At 36.7% G+C, this 22,988-nt stretch overlaps 2 long non-coding RNA genes across 7 annotated transcripts; both read right to left on the reverse strand.

Annotated features, from left to right (window-relative positions):
- Window positions 1-776: 776 nt before the first annotated feature.
- On the reverse strand, window positions 777-22,957 carry LOC150030755 (uncharacterized). Of its 6 annotated transcripts, XR_016526559.1 has the most exons (8): window positions 21,705-21,961; window positions 21,218-21,277; window positions 19,679-19,840; window positions 19,513-19,580; window positions 19,280-19,333; window positions 19,089-19,193; window positions 18,780-18,882; window positions 777-3,522 (listed from the first exon to the last, which is right to left on the reverse strand). It is a non-coding gene; the product is annotated as an uncharacterized LOC150030755 (long non-coding RNA). The 6 variants fall into 6 exon arrangements; XR_016526561.1 differs by lacking the exon at window positions 777-3,522 and having other exon boundaries at window positions 18,651-18,882; window positions 19,115-19,193; window positions 21,705-21,960; XR_016526558.1 differs by lacking the exons at window positions 777-3,522; window positions 18,780-18,882 and adding an exon at window positions 22,001-22,957 and having other exon boundaries at window positions 18,973-19,193; window positions 21,705-21,857.
- Window positions 3,865-7,840, reverse strand: LOC150030756 (uncharacterized). The gene is made up of 3 exons (XR_016526562.1): window positions 6,229-7,840; window positions 4,172-4,333; window positions 3,865-4,100 (listed from the first exon to the last, which is right to left on the reverse strand). It is a non-coding gene; the product is annotated as an uncharacterized LOC150030756 (long non-coding RNA).
- Window positions 22,958-22,988: the final 31 nt, after the last annotated feature.

Genomic DNA, 22,988 nt, shown 5'->3' on the forward strand with positions numbered 1-22,988 from the left:
GAAAAAATCATACCGTGTCTCCTCTCCACATCCATTAACGAAGTCAATGCAGTTTCGCCAGCCATCCAATCTTCAACAGAAGCAGCCAAATTTCCTACCCGGTATGCATAACTAGTAAGTAATAGAAATGAGGAAAAAATCTATGGAGGAAACTGATATCAAGAAAAAGAATGAAAGGTCAAAAGGTTAGAGACTAAAATGATCAGGAGGTACAAGAAGTGGGACAGACAGATCGATGATATTGGTCCAGTTTTTCCACTCTGGAGGAGAGCTCCAGCAGTGTAACCCAAAGCATAGCAATAAGTTGAATCAAAGTTCGTGGGTAAACCACACATCCCTCGTACCTATAAGTCAAAAGAAGAAATAAACAGAGATAACACACAGAGCACTAACCAGCAAAGTACAATTTTTTTCGTATCATCTCATGGCCATTCGCTCGTACCATTGGTAAGTTTACATTTGAAAGTCAAGTAGCTGTAAGCCTAACCCATCACTTGATTGGGCATTTTCTTTACGAGTTCATAATGGAAGTCTAGATACTTGATACCCCTAATTATCAAATATGAATTTAAAAGATCTTGATGCATTTACCAACATGCATGTTTTTGAGATCTCAACTGATTTGCCTACTACCCAAGTGCTAAATATAATATGTGTTAATCACTAAATTATTAAATAGGAGCGTTTAAGTAAAACAGCAAAAGTTCAAGCACGAATAGAATAAGTACCCAAAGAAATGTGACTACCCCTTGAATTGGCCGCCAATTATATGCACCTTGTTGCCTTCTCTTTTCCATCTCAATTTCATGGAAAGACGTGTATAAAACAAAAAGAAAAAACAATTACTTGGAATGGAGCGTTAAAGTAAAACAGCAAAAGTTCAAGCACGAGTAGTGAGTTTCATTTCCCATAACCTATCCTCATCTATAATATTTATTTTTCCATAACCTATCCTCATCTATAATATCATGGGCAAGAATTTCATTGAGTTCCGAAATAAGCTGTTGCACCTGTAGAAAGCGGGTTATAAATGATATCAGTTCAAGAATGACATATCGATCCCTTTAGACTCTCTCTTTAGACTCTCTCTCGAGTAGCTCTTTAGACTCTCTTTAGGTTCTCCATTTTCTTTATGTTGTGCTCGACATCCCTTCAGAGCTACTCGAGAGAGAGAGTCTAAAGAAAGAACCTAAGATTTGAAAGAGCTAAGTTAGAATCTAGACTCGAGAGTGCAATGATTAGAACTGCATAAACAAAAGACAGGAACCTAGAGATAAATTCTTTTTGCCAACCTGCATCGCATGCATGCTAGAGATAAGTATGATATTATGTGGTCGCCTTATATGTGTATGTGTCATTTTTTCATCGCATAAATAAGAATAGAGGCTTATGTGTAGGTCCTATAGTCTTATCGCATACATCGCATGCGTTCTAGCATTAAAAGTCGTAGCATTCGCATCGAGAGATGATTTACAATTGTATGTGTGTTGCATGATCGCATAGCATGAACGCATCCTAAGAAGTGTTAGCCGAAACTCTTCTCAACCCATTCACCGCATACTCATCGCGTCTTCTGTTTTATAACTCTTTTCGAACTCCGCTGCATTTGTTTATTTTTATTACCACAAACAACATTCCTAATAACTACTTGATTTATTTGGTTACCGCAAATTCTTCTGATAAATTGCCACCGCATATTTTTTTCCCAAGTCCCTGTGTTCGACCCTGAACTTACCAAGAAACTCAGTGGGGTTTACACTTGAATTCCACTGAGAAAACTTAATCAACGCATTTTCATCCATAATTCAGCCTCATAAAATAACGCATCAGGTGACATGGATGGGCGGTGGAGCTGACTCTCCCGAGATCTAGCTCCGATCGTAGGCTTTGGTCGTTTCTCAGAATGGAAGAAGGAGATGAAGAATTCTTAAGCTTTCTTCTCACGCATTTGTCTGGATCGCAGGGAAAAACTCTAGATAAGTTGACATTCTACTCACCGGCTTCTTTATATAGAGCTTGGATTGCCGACAGCATTAATGGACTGCTCTGATTCTGACATTCACGACGCGTTAGCCCTTTCTAAATCTCTGCTGCTAATGGCGTAGTAGGTGAAATGTCAACATCAGTTTTTTATTTTCCCAAGATGTACGTTGATGCGTTCATTCCACCAACCTTGCGCTGATCCTTCTATTATGCGTTATCGTGTAGCCGCAATCTTGTAGTGACCGCATTCGCTTAATATCGCAACTTCGACTCGGTGATCACAATCGCTTGACGAGCGCAACTACCATGCGATGGACACATGCCTCGCCTTCATTTTGGCTTGCCCCCACATGTGTCATGCGGACATCCAATTACGAGCAAGACGCTCTTTCTCAAACTAGACTCATACATACTTAGCAGCGGAATTGCGGTCATTTGTTTATGCGTTGATCCTGGCAACTTACTTTCGTTTTGGCTTGCCCCCACGTGTGTCTTGCGGACATCCAACTACAGGTATGTGTCATTCACAACTTAACTCTTATCAACATGTGTTTCTCCATTGCGTTGGTAGTAGAGTTGTTATTCTAATTTTCCTTTTTTTTCTTCATATAGCGAAAAATAGCAAGGTTGAAAATAAATACCTCACCCCAAAATTTAAAATGCGACAATGTCCTCCTTGCCAATAGATTGAAAGAAGTCATGCGATGTTCTTAAGAAGTTTGGTAAAGGATCAGTTTGAAAGAAAGCTAGCCGACCACTAACTTTTAAAAACATTTCTTGAGGTGATTGTCCTAAAAATAAGTTGACTCTAGTATATATATAAAAAAAAATAGATGCATGTGATTCATCATTGAAATCATAAATGGCAAAGAGAAAGCATGCGGCGACTTACTAAATTTATCAATGTTAAATGATTGCGGTAATCAAACAGGATGTGGTGATAAAACTTTCAAAATTAAAATACGATGCGATGGTGCAGAATTTGGAATAGAGTGAAGGAAAAACACAACCCCAAAATTTGCGCTGTCGTCGGCATTGTTTGTCGATGCCTCCTTCTTTGCGGCAATCTTCCTTTGCATTCCATCAAAGAAAACATTGAGAGGGTAATGATAATAATAAAGTAGTTGTATCTTCATGCAGCGCCTTCGCAATCGTGTGCCTTGATCGTTTGCAAAGAAAACATTGAGAGGGTAATGATAACAATAAAAGAAAGTTAGCAAAATTTTTCTCGCCCTTTTTTCTTTTTTTTTTTTGAAAGACGTAAAAGCAAATATATGATAACAGGTAATAATAAGGTGATGAAAGTTCATGAAGTATTGATGTAGAAAAAGGATATTCGAAAAGAATGCATCCGTGATGAGGTCTTCACATAGTAACTCAAGGACTACTTATTCCAAGCTGGGCCTTTCACGTCCACGGTGGCATTTTCTTCTTCTCTCGTTCTTCCAGAATCTTGACTGTTTTAATCCGGACCTTTTCTCGATTGATGTTTATTATGATTTCCTCTTTGTGCACATTACCAATCATTTTTTAATATATCTGCATAAATATCAGTAGAGCCTATTAAGAGTCTCATCTCATGAATGCGATATTCCATTTTTTCCTTGAGTTCTTGAAGAAACTACTTCAACTTTGAAAGAGTCACCAAAGTTCAATCCAAACGAAATATCAATTCTAAAGTAGTTACAAAGAGAAATGAGTACCTTGCAAGCAGAATCAAATCAAAAACTTGTGGTGACCTCTTTGCATTTGAGATCACCATCAATAGTTTTGGGCAACCAATCACTCGGGTTCAAATTCTTACTCCTAATTTGAAAACAATAGATAGAAGGGGAATATAAATAACAGAGTCTTGCACACACAAAAAATGGTACCCTATAGTAATTAATTACTCAACCTTATATTTCTGCAATAAAAATAACATATAATAGCTTATCTATGACAATGAAAGTAAGAAAGAGAGAGCAAAAAGGAGGAAGGCAATAAACAAATTTCATAGTTGTGAAAAATACATAAAGTTTTCAGCGAGGAGACAGACATTTGTGTTGGAATCATCTCCACCAATTGACAAGGCCATCCAAATCAAGCTTCTTAGCAGTTTCTTCAGCTTGCTTAAACTGGAAATAGAAACGAACAGTCAATTAATGCATTGACTAGATTTATAAATGTGGACACAATGAGACCCTACCAAATAGTCCAGAAATCACATTATGCCCTCCCAGTGCTTGGCCACCAGACTAGACAACTCCGATCTTCAATTTCTTATTCACCTGCACCGAACTGGAATCACTTGGCACCAACATTGCCGACGGTTGGCCGAAAAGATCAGGAAACAGCTTTGGGATATCATCTGCACGCACATATAACACACAATTCAAACACTCTAAAACCTTAAGAAGTAGCAACTGGCCTCAAACGCATTCAGTAAAACTCAAGTTCCAAACAAAAGCAAGATTTACAATCATAAGCAAAACAGTAAAAGAACAAACAAAACTCAATGCATGTCACTACTCTTCCTTTGAGACATCAATCAACTCAGTTACCAAACAGAGTACAAAAAAAAAAACACGTTATGAAGGCTAAAAACTCCAAAACAAGAAGAGAAAGTAAATGATCTATGGATAATAAACACCTGGATTGCCAGCGGCAGAGCTAGGAGGGCCATCGAGGATTTTGAAGGGGTTTTTGGGAATAGAGGGAAAAGGGAGAGGTTGATCGATACAGTGGGCTTGGACTTCGACATACACAGTAGAAACAAGGCCGATCTCCGACGGAGAAGATGTAATGACTAGGGAAACATCGGCATTAGCGATGAAAGGCGGAGACATTGGTAGGAAAGAAATGAAGATGAAAATGGGGAGATAGGTAGAGAAATGAAAGATTGAATCAATGAAAGAAGTGGAAAATTGAGTGTTCGACAAGGTCGAGAAGATGAAGGACTTGACTAGAATAAGAGGAAAGAGCTTGTGGACAAAATGGATAACACTCTCAGAAGGGATTTTGATGCTCCAAAAGCTCCATATGAGTCCCTGTTGTGAGGATTTGGCCAGCAAGAGACTAAAATTTTTATCGCTAAAACAACGAGAGAGAGAGAGAGAGAGAGAGGGTTTCAATGAAACGAAATTTTTCATTGAAAAAATGAATAGAGATATTTGGTCTCCAAGCGAATGTAACAATTTAGTCTACTTTAAAACACATTTGGTCTCCACGAAATTAATCAATTTGCATACAGATAAAGACCTCCACCAACATTTGATGAAAACCCAACCTTAGCAAAAAGAAAAGGCTTAAAACATAAATCCCAACCAAAAACACCTGGAGACTCTAGTGGAAAAGGGACAACCAAGGTAAATGTTTAGAACTCGGCTATGCTACACAAAACTTGCCAATTCAGGCCTAAGACATATGGGAGGTTTTTTGCAAGACATGGAAGGCATTAATAGTTCCCAAAGAACCAACCAAGAAAATAAATGAAATTTCTATGGGATTTTTAGTTTTCACCAAGAAGTGAGAACGTAAGAATAGCAAAACAAATAAATAGGCACTTGAGCTAGATTTTACAAAGACTAATTCAAGTGTGACATAATATTTGACAAAGACTAATTCAAATATTTTTAAAAACAAGGATAAATTAAAGAGCTAGATTTTAAGATAGAAAAAGCAAGATTTAGAGTTAATATGTGACTAAATCACTCAAATTTGAACTTATCTGAAGGAAAGTACTTCTACAAACTTTCTTCATACCTTTTAGTGTGTTGTTCTTCTACTCCGTAACTTGAATGGGGACAAAATGAAGTGATTTCAGCCTAGACTAAAAAAGTACGATGATTAACTAACCAAATTCATCAGTGCGTAACAATTTTTTATATTGTTTAAACTAACATCCACAATAATGATAAACACACGCAAAAAAATACACTAATGACCAAGTTACTTTTACTAATATTTTTCAAGATTTTAGGCTTTAATGAATTTAGCTATAAACTAAATAATAATACATGAAGTATCAAATTTTAACAAATGGCAAACAAAAAGAGAGAGAAATAGAAGAAAGGAGTATCAATGGAAATGAGATGAAGAAAACAGAAAAACAAAAAAATATTGAGATACAATCATATGAATGGAGAAAATTAAGCAAGAGATGGAGAAGATAGACGGAGAAACAGAGATAAAAAAAAAAGAAAGAAAAAGGAGAAAGAAGAAAAGGATAAAGAAAGACAAGAAGAAAGAAATCAAGTGAAATACCATAAGATGGAGAGAGAAAGAACTAGCCCTTCGTTTCGCCAACAAAGAAGTCATCTTTGACGATTTCTCATTCCTTCTTTGCCGAGTCGCCTCTCTTCGCCATTCGAAGTACTACCTCTACCTTCCCTTTCGAGAACATACCCAGGAGCCCTCCTTTTCCAATAATTAAAAGAAATACCATAAAGCTTCGTTTATGATTTTGCCGACCGGCCCTTCACAAGACAATACTAAGCAAAAATACACACCAACAAAATTAGACATTACAATGAACTTAACACATTACTAATAATTCATGTAAGAATGGAAACTACAAAGAATTTAGGTATCTCAGTTCCAACTATGCAATTTGACCCGAGACTTAATTAAAATATCTTATCCAAATTCTGAAAAATAGGTTCGATTTTCATCAATTTGGTTGTGTAAGATACCTATATCTAGATCACCTGCTCCATTCTTCTTTTAGATTTGAACTTGCATAATCAATGGTAGGATTCTGATCTGACCTCCTCACATGACAACTGGAGCGGCGTGAATTATAATATAAGACTGGGAAGGAGATTAAAGGAAACGACATTTACTCTAGAAAGAGATCATATTACCATCTAGTTCCACCATTGTCTTCTTGATCACAGGCTTGAACTTACTTGCCAAATGAATTCTACCTTTAGAAAGAGATCATCAAATGATAAATATTAAACTAGACTTCATGAAGATGTTCTATCAATCCAAAGCCTTTCAAAATTGTTAAGAGAAAAGATACTCCACTTTTATCCTTGTTTTTCTGATCTTACATGCACCTTGACTAGTCTTTATAGTATTGTGTTAGTAACTATTAAGTTATTTGGATACTCAAAAAAAGAAAAAAAAAAATAAACTTTTAAGTTTCATCAACTAGAAAATTGTTGTCTTTTTAATATAGATTGGAGAGTTTTTTTCTTCTTCCATTTTTTTTCTTCTAGTGAACTCCATTGTTCTCATTTTGGCTGAATAATTGATACTTTGTTTGTCATTTCCCTTCTTATTCCCCATAAAAAATATTCTATAAAAAAAATTATTAACGTGTTATTCAAGAAAACATGAGAACAGGAATGCACGTTTTCATGAAAAAATCATACCGTGTCTCCTCTCCACATCCATTAACGAAGTCAATGCAGTTTCGCCAGCCATCCAATCTTCAACAGAAGCAGCCAAATTTCCTACCCGGTATGCATAACTAGTAAGTAATAGAAATGAGGAAAAAATCTAGGGAGGAAACTGATATCAAGAAAAAGAATGAAAGGTTAAAAGGTTAGAGACTAAAATGATCAGGAGGTACAAGAAGTGGGACAGACAGATCGATGATATTGGTCCAGTTTTTCCACTCTGGAGGAGAGCTCCAGCAGTGTAACCCAAAGCATAGCAATAAGTTGAATCAAAGTTCGTGGGTAAACCACACATCCCTTCGTACCTATAAGTCAAAAAAAGAAATAAACAGAGATAACACACAGAGCACTAACCAGCAAAGTACAATTTTTTTCGTATCATCTCATGGCCATTCGCTCGTACCATTGGTAAGTTTACATTTGAAAGTCAAGTAGCTGTAAGCCTAACCCATCACTTGATTGGCCATTTTCTTTACGTCTTTTTTTTTTTACGTGTTCTAATGATTAGAAGGTCTAGATACTTGATACCCCTTAATTATCAAATAGGAATTAAAAGATCTGATGCATTTTCCCAACATGCATGTGTTGAGATCTCAAAACTGATTTGCCTACTACCCAAAGTTGTTAAAATATAATATGTGTTAATCACTAAATATTAAAACGGTGCGTTTAAGTAAACAGCAACAAGTTCAAGCACGGATAGAATAAGTACCCAAGAATTGTGACTTCCCCTTGAATTGGCCGCCATTATTTGCACCTTTTTGTTTTTTTTTCATTATTGCCTTCTCTTTTTCCATCGCAATTTCATGGAATGACGTGTATAAAAACCAAAAAGAAAAAACAATTACTTGGAATGGAGCGTTAAAGTAAAACAGCAAAAGTTCAAGCACGAGTAGTAAGTTTCATTTCCCATAACCTATCCTCATCTATAATATTTATTTTTCCATAACCTATCCTCATCTATAATATCATGTGCAAGAATTTCATTGAGTTCCGAAATAAGCTGTTGCACCGTAGAAAGCAGGTTATAAATGATATCAGTTCAAGAATGACATATTGATCCCTTTAGACTCTCTCTCGAGTCTCTCTTGAGTAGCTCTTTAGACTCTCTCTTTAGGTTCTCCATTTTCTTTATGTTGTGCTCGACATCCCTTCAGAGCTACTCGAGAGAGAGAGTCTAAAGAAAGAACCTAAGATTTGAAAGAGCTAAGTTAGAATCTAGACTCGAGAGAGCAAGATTAGAACTGCATAAACAAAAGATAAGAACCTAGAGATAAATTCTGTTTGCCAACCTGCATCGCATGCATCCTAGGGATAGGTATGGTATTATGTGGTCGCCTTATATGTGTATGCGTCATTTTTTCATCGCATAAATAAGAATAGAGGCTTATGTGTAGGTCCTATAGTCTTATTGCATATATCGCATGCGTTCTAGCATTAAAAGTCGTAGCATTCGCATCGAGAGATGATTTACTATTGTATGTGTGTTGCATGATCGCATAGCATGAACACATCCTAAGAAGTGTTAGCCGAAACTCTTCTCAACCCATTCACCGCATACTCATCGCGTCTTCCGTTTTATAACTCTTTTCGAATTCCGCTGCATTTGTTTATTTTTATTACCATAAACAACATTCCCAATAACTACTTGATTTATTTGGTTACCGCAAATTCTTCTGAGAAATTACCACCGCATATTTTTTCCCAAGTCCCTGTGTTTGACCCTGGACTTACCAAGAAACTCAGTGGGGTTTTACTTGAATTCCACTGAGAAAACTTAAGTGCTCAACGCATTTTCATCCATAATTCCACCTCATAAAATAACGCATCAGGTGCCATGGATGAGCGGTGGAGCTGACTCTCCCGAGATCTAGCTCCGATCGTAGGCTTTGGTCGTTTCTCGGAATGGAAGAAGGAGATGAAGATTCTCAAGCCTTCTTCTCACGCATTTGTCTGGATCGTAGGGAAAAACTCTAGATAAGTTGGCATTCTGCTCACCGGCTTCTTTATATAGAGATTGGATCGCCGACAGCATTAATGGACTGCTCTGATTCTGACATTCGCGACGTGTTAGTCCTTTCTAAATCTCTGCTGCTAATGGCGTAGTAGGTGAAATGTCAACATCAGTTTTTTATTTTCCCAAGATGTACGTCAGCGTTCATTCCACCAACCTTGCGTTGATCCCTCTATTATGCGTTATCGTGTAGCCGCAATCTTGCAGTGACCGCATTCGCTTAATACCGCAACTTCGACACGGTGATCGCAATCGCTTGACGAGCGCAACTACCATGCGATGGACGCATGCCTTGCCTTCATTTTGGCTTACCCCTACATGTGTCATGCGGACATCCAATTATGAGCAAGACGCTCTTTCTCAAACTAGACTCATACATACTTAGCAGCGGAATTGCGGTATTTCTTTATGCGTTGATCCTGGCAACTTACTTTCGTTTTGGCTTGCCCCCACGTGTGTCTTGCGGACATCCAACTACAGGTATGTGTCATTCACAACTTAACTCTTATCATCATGTGTTTCTCCCATTGCGTTGCATGGAGTTGTTAGTCTCAATTTTTTTTCCTTTTTTTCTTCATATAGCTAAAATAGGAGGTTGAAAATATAATACCTCATCCCAAAAATTAAAATGCGACAAATGTCCGCCTTGCAATAGATTGAATAGAAGTCATGCGATGTTCTTAGGAAGCTACGTAAAGAGAGTTTGAAAGAAAGCTAGCTGAGCTCTAACTTCTAGAAATATTTCTTGAGGTGACTTTTCTAAGATTATGTTGATTCTAGTATATATGAAAAAAATAGAAGCATGTGTTTCATCACTGAAAGCATAATAGGTAAAGAGACAACATGCGGTGACTTACTAAATTTATCCATGTTAAATGATTGCGGTAATCAAAGAGGATGCGGTGATAAAACTTTTAAAATTAAAATACGATGCGATAGTGCAAAATTTGGAATAAAGTTAAGGAAGAATACAACCCCCAAATTTGCGTCGTCGCCCGCATTGTTTGTTGACGCATCCTTCTTTGCGGCGATCTTCTCCTTTGGCATTGCATCAAAGAAAAATTGAGAGGGTATTGATAATAATAAAGGAGTTGTATCTTCATGCTAGCGCCTACCGCAATCGTGTGCCTTGATCGTTTGCAAAGAAAATCATTGAGAGGGTAATGATAACCAATAAAACGAATGTTAGCCAAAATTTTTCTCGCCTTTTTTTTTTTTTTTAAAGACGTAAAAGCAATATATGAAAAGGTTAAATAATTAAGGTGATGAAAGTTCAGGAAGTATTGATGCAGAAAAAGGATATTAAAAAAGTAATGGAGGGGCCCATCGTGATGAGGTCTTCACTTAGTAGCTCAGGGGACTACTTATTCCAAGCTGGCCTTTTACACGTCCACGGTGGCATTTTCTTCTTCTCTCTCGTAATCTTGACTTTTTGTAATCGGCGCTTTTTTCTTGAATTGATGTTTATGATGATTCCTCTTTACTGCAACATTATCAATCATTTCTGAATATATCTGCATAAACATCAGCAGAGCCTATTAAGAGTCTCATCTCATGAATGCGACATTCCATTTTTTCCTTGAATTCTTGAATAAACTATTTCAACTTTGCAATAGTCACCAAAGTTGAGTCCAAACGAAATATGAATTCTAAAGTAGTTACGAAGAGAAATGAGCACCTTGCATGTTTCAAATCCAAAACTTGTGGAGATTTCTTTGCATTTGAGATCACCATAAATAGTTTTTGGGCAACCAATCACTCAGGTTCAAATTCTTACTCCCTAATTTGAAACAATAGAAGAAAGGGAATATAAATAACAGAGTCTTGCACACAAAAAATGGTACCCTAGAGTAATTAATTACTCAACCTTATATTTATTTCTACAATAAAAATAACAGATAATAGCTTATCTATGACAATGAGAGTGAGAAAGAGAGCAAAAAGGAGGGAGGCAATAAACAAATTTCATAGTTGTGAAAAATACCTAAAGTTTTCAGCGAGGAGACAGGCATTTGTGTTGGAATCATCTCCACCAATTGACAAGGCCATCCAGATCAAAGCTTCTGAGCAGTTTCTTCAGCTTGCTTAAACTGAAAATAGAACCGAACTGTCAATTAATCCCTTGACTACAACTAAGACGTCTCAAAATGAAAATTCTGGGAAGAAAGAGTTTCACCTGATCTAGAGTTTCAATCTGATCCCTCCCACTGCATATCATATCAAAACCACCCTGATAAAACAAAAATTCATTTAAATCAAGAATTGCATTCAAATGGCAATCACTTCGCATCGAGACCACACATATTCACACTAACAATTCTAACAAGTGAAAGCTAGAAATCCCTTCAAGAAAATTAACCCGATTGCAGTATGGAGAGATAAATTGTGCAGTCAGTTCACATATTTGCATTTCATGATCCCTGTAGGACCACCCTTGATACCATACAACGTGCTTCCTTTTGCATGAACCTATAGGTAATCTTCACAAATATCGTAGAAGCTGCTAGATAGCCACAACTTGAACAGAAAAGCAAACATTTATTCTTGATTTATAAATGTGGACACAATGAGACCCTACCAAATAGACCAAAATTCACATTATGCCCTCCCAGTGCTTGGCCACCAAACTAGACAACTCCGATCTTCAATTTCTTATTCACCTGCACCGAACTGGAATCAATTGGCACCAACATTGCTGACGGTTGGCCGGAAAGATCAGGAAACAGCTTCATGATCTCATCTGCACGCACATACAACACACAAATCAAACACTCTAAAACCTTAAGAAGTGCAACTGGCCTCAAACGCATTCAGTAAAACTCAAGTTCCAAACAAAAGCGAGATTTACAATCATAAGCAAAACATAGTAAAAGAACAAACAAAACTCAATGCATGTCACACTCTTCCTTTGAGACATCAATCAACTCAGTTACCAAACAGAGTAAAAAAAAAAAACACGTTATGAAGGCTAAAAACTCCAAAACAAGAAGAGAATGTAAATGATCTATGGATAATAAACACCCGGATTGTCAGCGGAAGAGCTAGGAGGGCCATCGAGGATTTTGAAGGGGTTTTTGGGAATAGAGGGAAAAGGGAGAGGATGATCGATACAGTGGGCTTGGACTTCGATATACACAGTAGAAACAAGGCCGATCTCCGACGGAGAAGATGCAATGACGAGGGAAACATCGGCATTGGCGATGAAAGGCGGAGACATTGGTAGGAGAGAAATGAAGATGAAAATGGGGAGATAGGTAGAGAAATGAAAGATTGAATCAATGAAAGAAGTGGAAAATTGAGTGTTCGACAAGGTCGAGAAGATGAAGGACTTGACTAGAATAAGAGGAAGGAGCTTGTGGACAAAATGGATAACACTCTAAGAAGGGATTTTGATGCTCCAAAAGCTCCATATGAGTCCCTGATGTGAGGATTTGGCCAGCAAGAGACTAAAATTTTTATCGCTAAAACAACGAGAGAGAGAGGGTTTCAATGAAACGAAATTTTTCATTGAAAAAATGAAAAGAGATATTTGGTCTCCAAGCGAATGTAACAATTTAGTCTACTTTAAAACACATTTGGTCTCCACGAAATTAATCAATTGGCATACAGATAAAGACCTCCACCACATTTGATGAAAACCCAACCTTAGCAAAAAGAAAAGGCTTAAAACATAAATCCCAACCAAAAACACCTGGAGACTCTAGTGGAAAAGGGACAACCAAGGTAAATGTTTAGAACTCGGCTATGCTACACAAAACTTGCCAATTCAAGCTTAAGACATATGGGAGGTTTTTTGCAAGACGTGGAAGGCATTAATAGTTCCCAAAGAACCAACCAAGAAAATAAATGAACTTTCTATGGGATTTTTAGTTTCCACCAAGAAGTGAGAACGTAAGAATACCAAAACAAATAAATAGGCACTTGAGCTAGATTTTACAAAGACTAATTCAAGTGTGACATAATATTTGAGAAAGACTAATTCAAATATTTTTTTAAACAAGGATAAAATAAAGAGCTAGATTTTAAGATAGAAAAAGCAAGATTTAGAGTTAATATGTGATTAAATCACTCAAATTTAATAGCCTGAAGGTAAAAGACTACTACAACTTTTTCATACCTTTTAGTGTGTTCTTCTACTCCGTAACTTGAATTGGGGACAAAAATGAAGTGATTCGGCCTAGCTAAAAAGTACATGATTAACTAACCAAATACAACAGTCGTAACAATTTTTTATATTGTTTAAACTAACATCCACACTAATGATACACACACGCAACACTAAGGACCAAGTTACTTTACTAATATTTCAATATTTTAGCTTTAATGACATTTAGCTATAAACTAAATAATAATACATGAAGTATCAAATTTTAACAAAGGGCAAACAAAAAGAGAGAGAAATAGAAGAAAGGAGTATCAATGGAAATGAGATGAAGAAAACAGAAAAACAAAAAGATATTGAGATACAATCATATGAATGGAGAAAATTAAGCAAGAGATGGAGAAGATAGGAGAAACAGAGATAGAAAAAGAAAGAAAAAGGAGAAAGAAGGACAAGAAGAAAGAAATCAAGTGAAATACCATAAGATGGAGAGAGAAACAACTAGCCCTTCGTTTCGCCAACAAAGAAGTCATCTTTGACGATTTCTCATTCCTTCTTTACCGAGCCGCCTCTCTTCGCCATTCGAAGTACTACCTCTGCCTTCCCTTTTGAGAACATACCCAGGAGCCCTCATTTTCCAATAATTAAAAGAAATACCATAAAGCTTCGTCTGTGATTTTGTCGGCCGACCCTTTACAAGACAATACTGAGCAAAAATATACACCAACAAAATAGACATTACAATGAACTTAACACATTCATAATAATTCATGTAAGAATGGAAACTACAAAGAAGTTAGATATCTCACTTCCAACTATGGAATTTGACCCGAGACTTAATTAAAATATCTTATCCAAATTCTGAAAAATAGGTTCGATTTTCATCAATTTGGTTGTGTAAGATACCTATATCCAGATCACCTGCTCCATTCTTCTTTTAGATTTGAACTTGCATAATCAATGGTAGGATTCTGATCTGACCTCCTCACATGACAAATGGAGCGGCGTGAATTATAATATAAGACTGGGAAGGAGATTAAAGGAAACGACATTTACTCTAGAAAGAGATCATATTACCATCTAGTTCCACCATTGTCTTCTTGATCACGGGCTTGAACTTACTTGCCAAACGAATTCTACCTTTAGAAAGAGATCATCAAATGATAAATATTAAACTAGACTTCATGAAGATGTTCTATCAATCCAAAGCCTTTCAAAATTGTTAAGTGAAAAGATACTCCACTTTTACATGATGATACTCCACTTTTATCCTTGTTTTTCTGATCTTACATGCACATTGACTAGTCTTTATAGTATTGTGTTAGTAACTATTAAGTTATTTGGATACTCAAAAAAAGAAAAAAGAAAAAAACTTTTAAGTTTCATCAACTAGAAAATTGTTGTCTTTTTAATATAGATTGGAGAGTTTTTTTCTTCTTCCATTTTTTTTCTTCTAGTGAACTCCATTGTTCTCATTTTGGCTGGATAATTGATACTCTGTTTGTCATTTCCCTTCTTATTCCCCATAAAACATATTCTAGAAAAAAATTATTAACTTGTTATTCAAGAAAACATGAGAACAGGAATGCACGTTTTCATGAAAAAATCATATCGTGTCTCCTCTCCACGTCCATTAACGAAGTTAATGGAGTTCTGCCAGCCATCCAATCTTCAACTAGAGCAGCCAAAGTTCCTACCTGGTATGCATAACTAGTAAGTAATAAAAACGAGGAAAAAATCTATGGAGGAAACTGATATCAAGAAAAAGAATGAAAGGTTAAAAGGTTAGAGACTAAAATGATCAGAAGGTACAAGAATTGGGACAGACAGATCGATGATATTGTTCCAGTTTTTCCACTCTGGAGGAGAGCTCCATCAGTGTAACCCAAAGCATAGCAATAAGTTGAATCAAAGTTCGTGGGTAAACCACACATCCCTTCGTACCAATAAGTCAAAAGAAGAAACAAACAAAGACAGCACACAAAGCACTAACCAGCAAAGTACAATTTTTTACGTATCATCTCGTGGCCATTCGCTCGTACCGTTTGTAAGTTTACATTTGAAAGTCAATTAACTGTAAGCCTAACCCATCACTTGATTGACCATTTTCTTTACCAGTTCATAATGGAAGTCTAAATACTTGGTACCTTCTAATTATCAAATACGAATCTAAAAGATCTTAATGCATTTACCAACATGCATGTTTTTGAGATCTCAACTTATTTGCCTACTACCCAAGTGCTAAATATAATATGTGTTACCACTAAATTATTAAACATGAGCGTTTAACTAAAACAGCAAAAGTTCAAGCACGAATAGAATAAGTACCCAAAGAAATGTGACTGCCCCTTGAATTGGCCGCCCATTATATGCACCTTCTCGCCTTCTCTTTTCCAACTCAGTTTCATGGAAAGACATATATAAAACAAAAAGAAAAAACAATTACTTGGAATGGGCGTTTAAAGTAAAACAGCAAAATTCAAGCCACGAGTAGTAAGTTTCTTTTTTCCTAACCTATCCTCATCTATAATATTCTTTTTTCCATAACCTATCCTCATCTATAATATCATAGGTAAGAATTTCATTGAGTTCCGAAATAAGCTACTGCACCTGTAGAAAGCGGGTTATAAATGATATCAGTTCAAGAATGATATATTGATCCCGAGAATCTTCTCTTTAACACTCTCTCTATCCTCTCTTGAGTAGCTCTTTAGACTCTCTCTTTAGGTTCTCCATTTTCTTTATGTTGTGCTCGACATCCCTTCAGAGCTACTCGAGAGAGAGAGTCTAAAGAAAGAACCTAAGATTTGAAAGAGCTAAGTTAGAATCTAGACTCGAGAGTGCAATGATTAGAACTGCATAAACAAAAGATAGGAACCTAGAGATAAATTCTGTTTGCCAACCTGCATCGCATGCATCCTAGAGATAGGTATGATATTATGTGGTCGCCTTATATGCGTATGTGTCATTTTTCCATCGCATAAATAAGAATAGAGGCTTATGTGTAGGTCCTATAGTCTTATCGCATATATCGCATGCGTTCTAGCATTAAAAGTCGTAGCATTCGCATCGAGAGATGATTTACTATTGTATGTGTGTTGCACGATCGCATAGCATGAACGCATCCTAAGAAGTGTTAGCCGAAACTCTTCTCAACCCATTCACCGCATACTTATCGCGTCTTCCGTTTTATAACTCTTTTCCAACTCCGCTGCATTTGTTTATTTTTATTACCACAAACAACATTCTCAATAACTACTTGATTTATTTGGTTACCGCAAATTCTTCTGAGAAATTACCACCGCATATTTTTTCCCAAGTCCCTGTGTTCGACCCTGGACTTACCAAGAAACTCAGTGGGGTATACACTTGAATTCCACTGAGAAAACTTAAGTGCTCAACGCATTTTCATCCATAATTCCACCTCATAAAATAACGCATCAGGGTGCCATGGATGGGCGGTGGAGCTGACTCTCCCGAGATCTAGCTCTGATCGTAGGCTTTGGTCGTTTCTCGGAATGGAAGAAGAAGATGAAGAATTCTCAAGCCTTCTTCTCACGCATTTGTCTGGATCGCAAGGAAAAACTCTAGATAAGTTGACATTCTGCTCACCGGCTTCTTTATATAGAGATTGGATCGCCGACAGCATTAATGGACTGCTCTGATTCTGACATTCGCGACGTGTTAGTCCTTTCTAAATCTCTGCTGCTAATGGCGTAGTAGGTGAAATGTCAACATCAGTTTTTTATTTTCCCAAGATGTACGTCAGCGTTCATTCCACCAACCTTGCGTTGATCCCTCTATTATGCGTTATCGTGTAGCCGCAATCTTGCAGTGACCGCATTCGCTTAATACCGCAACTTCGACACGGTGATCGCAATCGCTTGACGAGCGCAACTACCATGCGATGGACGCATGCCTTGCCTTCATTTTGGCTTACCCCTACATGTGTCATGCGGACATCCAATTATGAGCAAGACGCTCTTTCTCAAACTAGACTCATACATACTTAGCAGCGGAATTGCGGTATTTCTTTATGCGTTGATCCTGGCAACTTACTTTCGTTTTGGCTTGCCCCCACGTGTGTCTTGCGGACATCCAACTACAGGTATGTGTCATTCACAACTTAACTCTTATCAACATGTGTTTCTCCATTGCGTTGGCAGTGGAGTTGTTATTCTAAGTTTCCTTTTTTTTCTTCATATAGCTAAAAATAGCAAGGTTGAAAATAAATACCTCACCCCAAAATTTAAAATGCGACTCCTTGCCAATAGATTGAAAGAAGTCATGCGATGTTCTTAAGAAGTTTGGTAAAGGATCAGTTTGAAAGAAAGCTAGCCGACCACTAACTTTTAGAAACATTTCTTGAGGTGATTGTCCTAAAAATAAGTTAACTCTAGTATATAAAAAAAAATAGATGCATGTGATTCATCATTGAAATCATAAATGGCAAAGAGAAAGCATGCGGCGACTTACTAAATTTATCAATGTTAAATGATTGCGGTAATCAAACAGGATGCGGTGATAAAACTTTCAAAATTAAAATACGATGCGATGGTGCAGAATTTGGAATAGAGTGAAGGAAAAATACAACCCCAAAATGTGCGCTGTCGTCGGCATTGTTTGTCGATGCCTCCTTCTTTGCGGCGATCTTCCTTTGCATTCCATCAAAGAAAACATTGAGAGGGTAATGATAATAATAAAGTAGTTGTATCTTCATGCGGCGCCTCCGCAATCGTGTGCCTTGATCGTTTGCAAAGAAAACATTGAGAGGGTAATGATAACAATAAAAGATAAGGGCTTTCTCAATTTTTCTCCGCCCTTTTTTCATTGTTTTTTGAAAGTATACGTAAAAGCAAATAAGGGATAACAGGTAATATAAGGTGATGAAAGTTCATGAAGTAATGACGTAGAACAAGAGATTCAAAAGAAAGCATCCGTTGATAGGTCCTTCACATAGTAACTCAAGGACTAACTTATTCCAAGCTGGGACCTTTCACGTCCACCAGTGGGCATTTTCATCTTCTCTCTTCTTCAGAATCTTGACTGTTTTAATCCGGACCTTTTCTCGATTGATGTGTTATTATGATTCCTCTTTGGTGCACAATGTAATCTGTTTTTTAATATAACTGCATAACTTGCTAAAGATTTAAAAAGAGTCTCATCTCATGAATGCGATATTCCATTTTTTTCCTTGAGTTCTTGAAGAAACTACTTCAACTTTGAAAGAGTCACCAAAGTTCAGTCCAAACGAAATATCAATTCTAAAGCAGTTACAAAGAGAAATGAGTACCTTGCAAGCAGAATCAAATCCAAAACTCGTGGTGACCTCTTTGCATTTGAGATCACCATCAATAGTTTTGGGCAACCAATCACTCGGGTTCAAATTCTTACTCCTAATTTGAAAACAACAGATAGAAGGGGAATATAAATAACAGAGTCTTGCACACACCAAAAATGGTACCTATAGTAATTAATCTACTCAACCTTATATTTCTGCAATAAAAATAACATATAATAGCTTATCTATGACAATGAAAGTAAGAAAGAGAGAGCAAAAAGGAGGGAGGCAATAAACAAATTTAATAGTTTTGAAAAATACATAAAGTTTTCAGCGAGGAGACAGACATTTGTGTTGGAATCATCTCCACCAATTGACAAGGCCATCCAAATCAAGCTTCTTAGCAGTTTCTTCAGCTTGCTTAAACTGGAAATAGAAACGAACAGTCAATTAATGCATTGACTACAACCAAGACGTCTCAAAATGAAAATTCTGGAAAGAAAGAATTTCACCTGATCTAGTGTTTCAATCTTATCCCTCCCACTGCATATCATATCAAAACCACCCTGATAAAACAAAAATTCATTTAAATCAAGAATTGCATTCAAATGGCAATCACTTCGCATCGAGACCACACATATTCACACTAACAATTCTAACAACTGAAAGCTAGAAATCTCTTCAAGAAAATTAACCTGATTGCGATATGGGTAGATAAATTATGCAGTCAGTTCTACATATTTACCTTTCATGATCCTGTAGGACACCCTTGAAACCATACAACGTGCTTCCTTTTACTCACCTGTAAGAAATCTTCACCAAAATCATAGAAGCTGCTAATTAGCCACAACTTGAACAAAAAAGCAAACATTTATTCTTGATTTATAAATGTGGACACAATGAGACCCTACCAAATAGTCCAGAAATCACATTATGCCCTCCCAGTGCTTGGCCACCAAACTAGACAACTCCGATCTTCAATTTCTTATTCACCTGCACCGAACTGGAATCACTTGGCACCAACATTGCCGACTGTTGGCCGAAAAGATCAGGAAACAGCTTTGTGATATCATCTGCACGCACATATAAAAAAATTCAAACACTCTAAAACCTTAAGAAGTGGCAACTGGCCTCAAACGCATTCAGTAAAACTCAAGTTCCAAACAAAAGCGAGATTTACAATCATAAGCAAAACATAGTAAAAGAACAAACAAAACTCAATGCATGTCACTACTCTTCCTTTGAGACATCAATCAACTCAGTTACCAAACGGAGTAAAAAAAAAAAACACGTTATGAAGGCTAAAAACTCCAAAACAAGAAGAGAATGTAAATGATCTATGGATAATAAACACCCGGATTGTCAGCGGCAGAGCTAGGAGGGCCATCGAGGATTTTGAAGGGGTTTTTGGGAATAGAGGGAAAAGGGAGAGGTTGATCGATACAGTGGGCTTGGACTTCGATATACACAGTAGAAACAAGGCCGATCTCCGACGGAGAAGATGCAATGATGAGGGAAACATCGGCATTGGCGATGAAAGGCGGAGACTTTGGTAGGAGAGAAATGAAAGATGAATATGGGAGATAGGTAAGAAATGAAAGATTGAATCAATGAAAGAAGTGGAAAATTGAGTGTTCGACAAGGTCGAGAAGATGAAGGACTTGACTAGAATAAGAGGAAGGAGCTTGTGGACAAAATGGATAACACTATAAGAAGGGATTTTGATGCTCCAAAAGCTCCATATGAGTCCCTGATGTGAGGATTTGGCCAGCAAGAGACTAAAATTTTTATGGCTAAAACAACGAGAGAGAGAGAGAGGGTTTCAATGAAACGAAATTTTTCATTGAAAAAATGAAAAGAGATATTTGGTCTCCAAGCGAATGTAACAATTTAGTCTACTTTAAAACACATTTGGTCTCCACGAAATTAATCAATTGGCATACAGATAAAGACCTCCACCAACATTTGATGAAAACCCAACCTTAGCAAAAAGAAAAGGCTTAAAACATAAATCCCAACCAAAAACACCTGGAGACATCTATGGAAAAGGACAACCAAGGTAAAGTTTAGAACTCGGCTATGCTGACACAAAACTGCCCAATTCAGGCCTAAGACAGATGGGAGGTTTTTTGCAAACCTGGAAGGCATTAAAGTTTCCCAAAGAACCAACCAAGAAAATAAAAACTTTCTATGGGATTTTTAGTTTTCACCAAGGAAGTGGGAACTAAGAATAGCAAAACAAATAAATAGGCACTTGAGCTAAATTTTACAAAGACTAATTCAAGTGTGACATAATATTTGACAAAGACTAATTCAAATATTTTTTAAAACAAGGATAAAATAAAGAGCTAGATTTTAAGATAGAAAAAGCAAGATTTAGAGTTAATATGTGACTAAATCACTCAAATTTAATAGCCTGAAGGTAAAAGACTACTACAACTTTTTCATACCTTTTAGTGTGTTCTTCTACTCCGTAACTTGAATTATGGACAAAAATGAAGTGATTCAGCCTAGCAAAAAAGTACATGATTAACTAACCAAATACAACAGTCGTAACAATTTTTTATATTGTTTAAACTAACATCCACACTAATGATACACACACGCAACACTAAGGACCAAGTTACTTTACTAATATTTCAATATTTTAGCTTTAATGACATTTAGCTATAAAACCTATATAAAATACATGAATGTAACAAATTTTACAAAATTCAAACCAAACAAGAGAGAGATAGAGAAGAAAGAGTACAATGGAAATGAGATGAATAAAACAGAAAAACAAAAAGTATATTGAGATACAATCATATAGAATGGAGAAAATTAAGCAAGAGATGGAGAAGATAGACGAGAAAACAGAGATAAAAATAAAAGAAGAAAAAGGAGAAAGAAGAAAAGGATAAAGAAAGACAAGAAGAAAGAAATCAAGTGAAATACCATAAGATGGAGAGAGAAAGAACTAGCCCTTCGTTTCGCCAACAAAGAAGTCATCTTTGACGATTTCTCATTCCTTCTTTGCCGAGCCGCCTCTCTTCGCCATTCGAAGTACTACCTCTACCTTCCCTTTCGAGAACATACCCAGGAGCCCTCCTTTTCCAATAATTAAAAGAAATACCATAAAGCTTCGTCTATGATTTTGCCGGCCGGCCCTTTACAAGACAATACTAAGCAAAAAGAGGATACAAGAAAGAAGAAACAAAAGTGTGTTACCTATCATCATGTAATGAACTTACATATAGTAACAACAAAACAGCAGACTAACAAGAAGAAAGATCTGAGTCATTGGAGCTTTCCTGTCCAAGTAGAAACAGTAAATCAACTGGATCAGATGGAAAAAATGATACAAGTTCTCTAATGCCAGTGAAATCATTTCCAAAGATGACATCCACCGGAGAACTGAGCATTAGATACACTCTCCATTTCATCTTTTCATATAGAAATGAGCCTAGACATCTAAAAGAGAAACTCAAACAACAAGCAGATAGAAGTGTGTTTGCAAAATCTATGGTCCTGATGTCAGGATTTTGGAGCAAAATCGAATGAAAAGTTTCAAATACCCCCAAAACAAGTTCCTCTTCAGTTACATTGATAGTTGCTAAAAGCCAAGGTAGTGTGTTGTACATACATCAAGAGCACAATTTTTCATTTCTTTGGTGATATAGTTGTCCATGACAGTATTGACTTGAATATATATATAGAACTCCTTGAGAAGGTATAAAGAATGTAAAAGTTGACCTGGTTGTGTTTCGAATGTACTAAGACGAAATAAAACTACATGTTCTAATACTTCTTGAATTGATGTTGCTAGATGTGGCACCCTATGAGATGGAGACTTCATAATCGTGACCAGGATTGCACGGGTTGTTGCAAATGTGTCTGAATGTATGCCCATCTCCCCAGTCACATTCTTACGGAGCATACTCGTCAAAATAAGAACTAGTTCTTCAATACGAGATACAACCACTACTCCAGGACACTGAGAAATGCATTTCAAAATGAGACCAAGTGTTTGGCTGTGAATTGGATGGAAAGGAACTTTAGCAACATGACCCAACACTAGAATTAGTGTTGCAAATCCGACCGCAAGCCTTTGATTGAAGGGCAATTCAGCTCTTGAAAGAAGATCAAGGGCCTGAAGACGCAAGCCCTTGTTAAGGGATCCTTACCTTCAGCAATGTGCAACTCATTTCATTATCCTAGAATTCGAAGTTTCTGGCATAT

The sequence above is a fragment of the Benincasa hispida genome, unplaced genomic scaffold (assembly GCF_027475165.1).
Source record: "Benincasa hispida cultivar pf3 unplaced genomic scaffold, pf3_genome.v1.1 HicScf1657, whole genome shotgun sequence".
Classification (NCBI taxonomy): domain Eukaryota; kingdom Viridiplantae; phylum Streptophyta; class Magnoliopsida; order Cucurbitales; family Cucurbitaceae; genus Benincasa; species Benincasa hispida.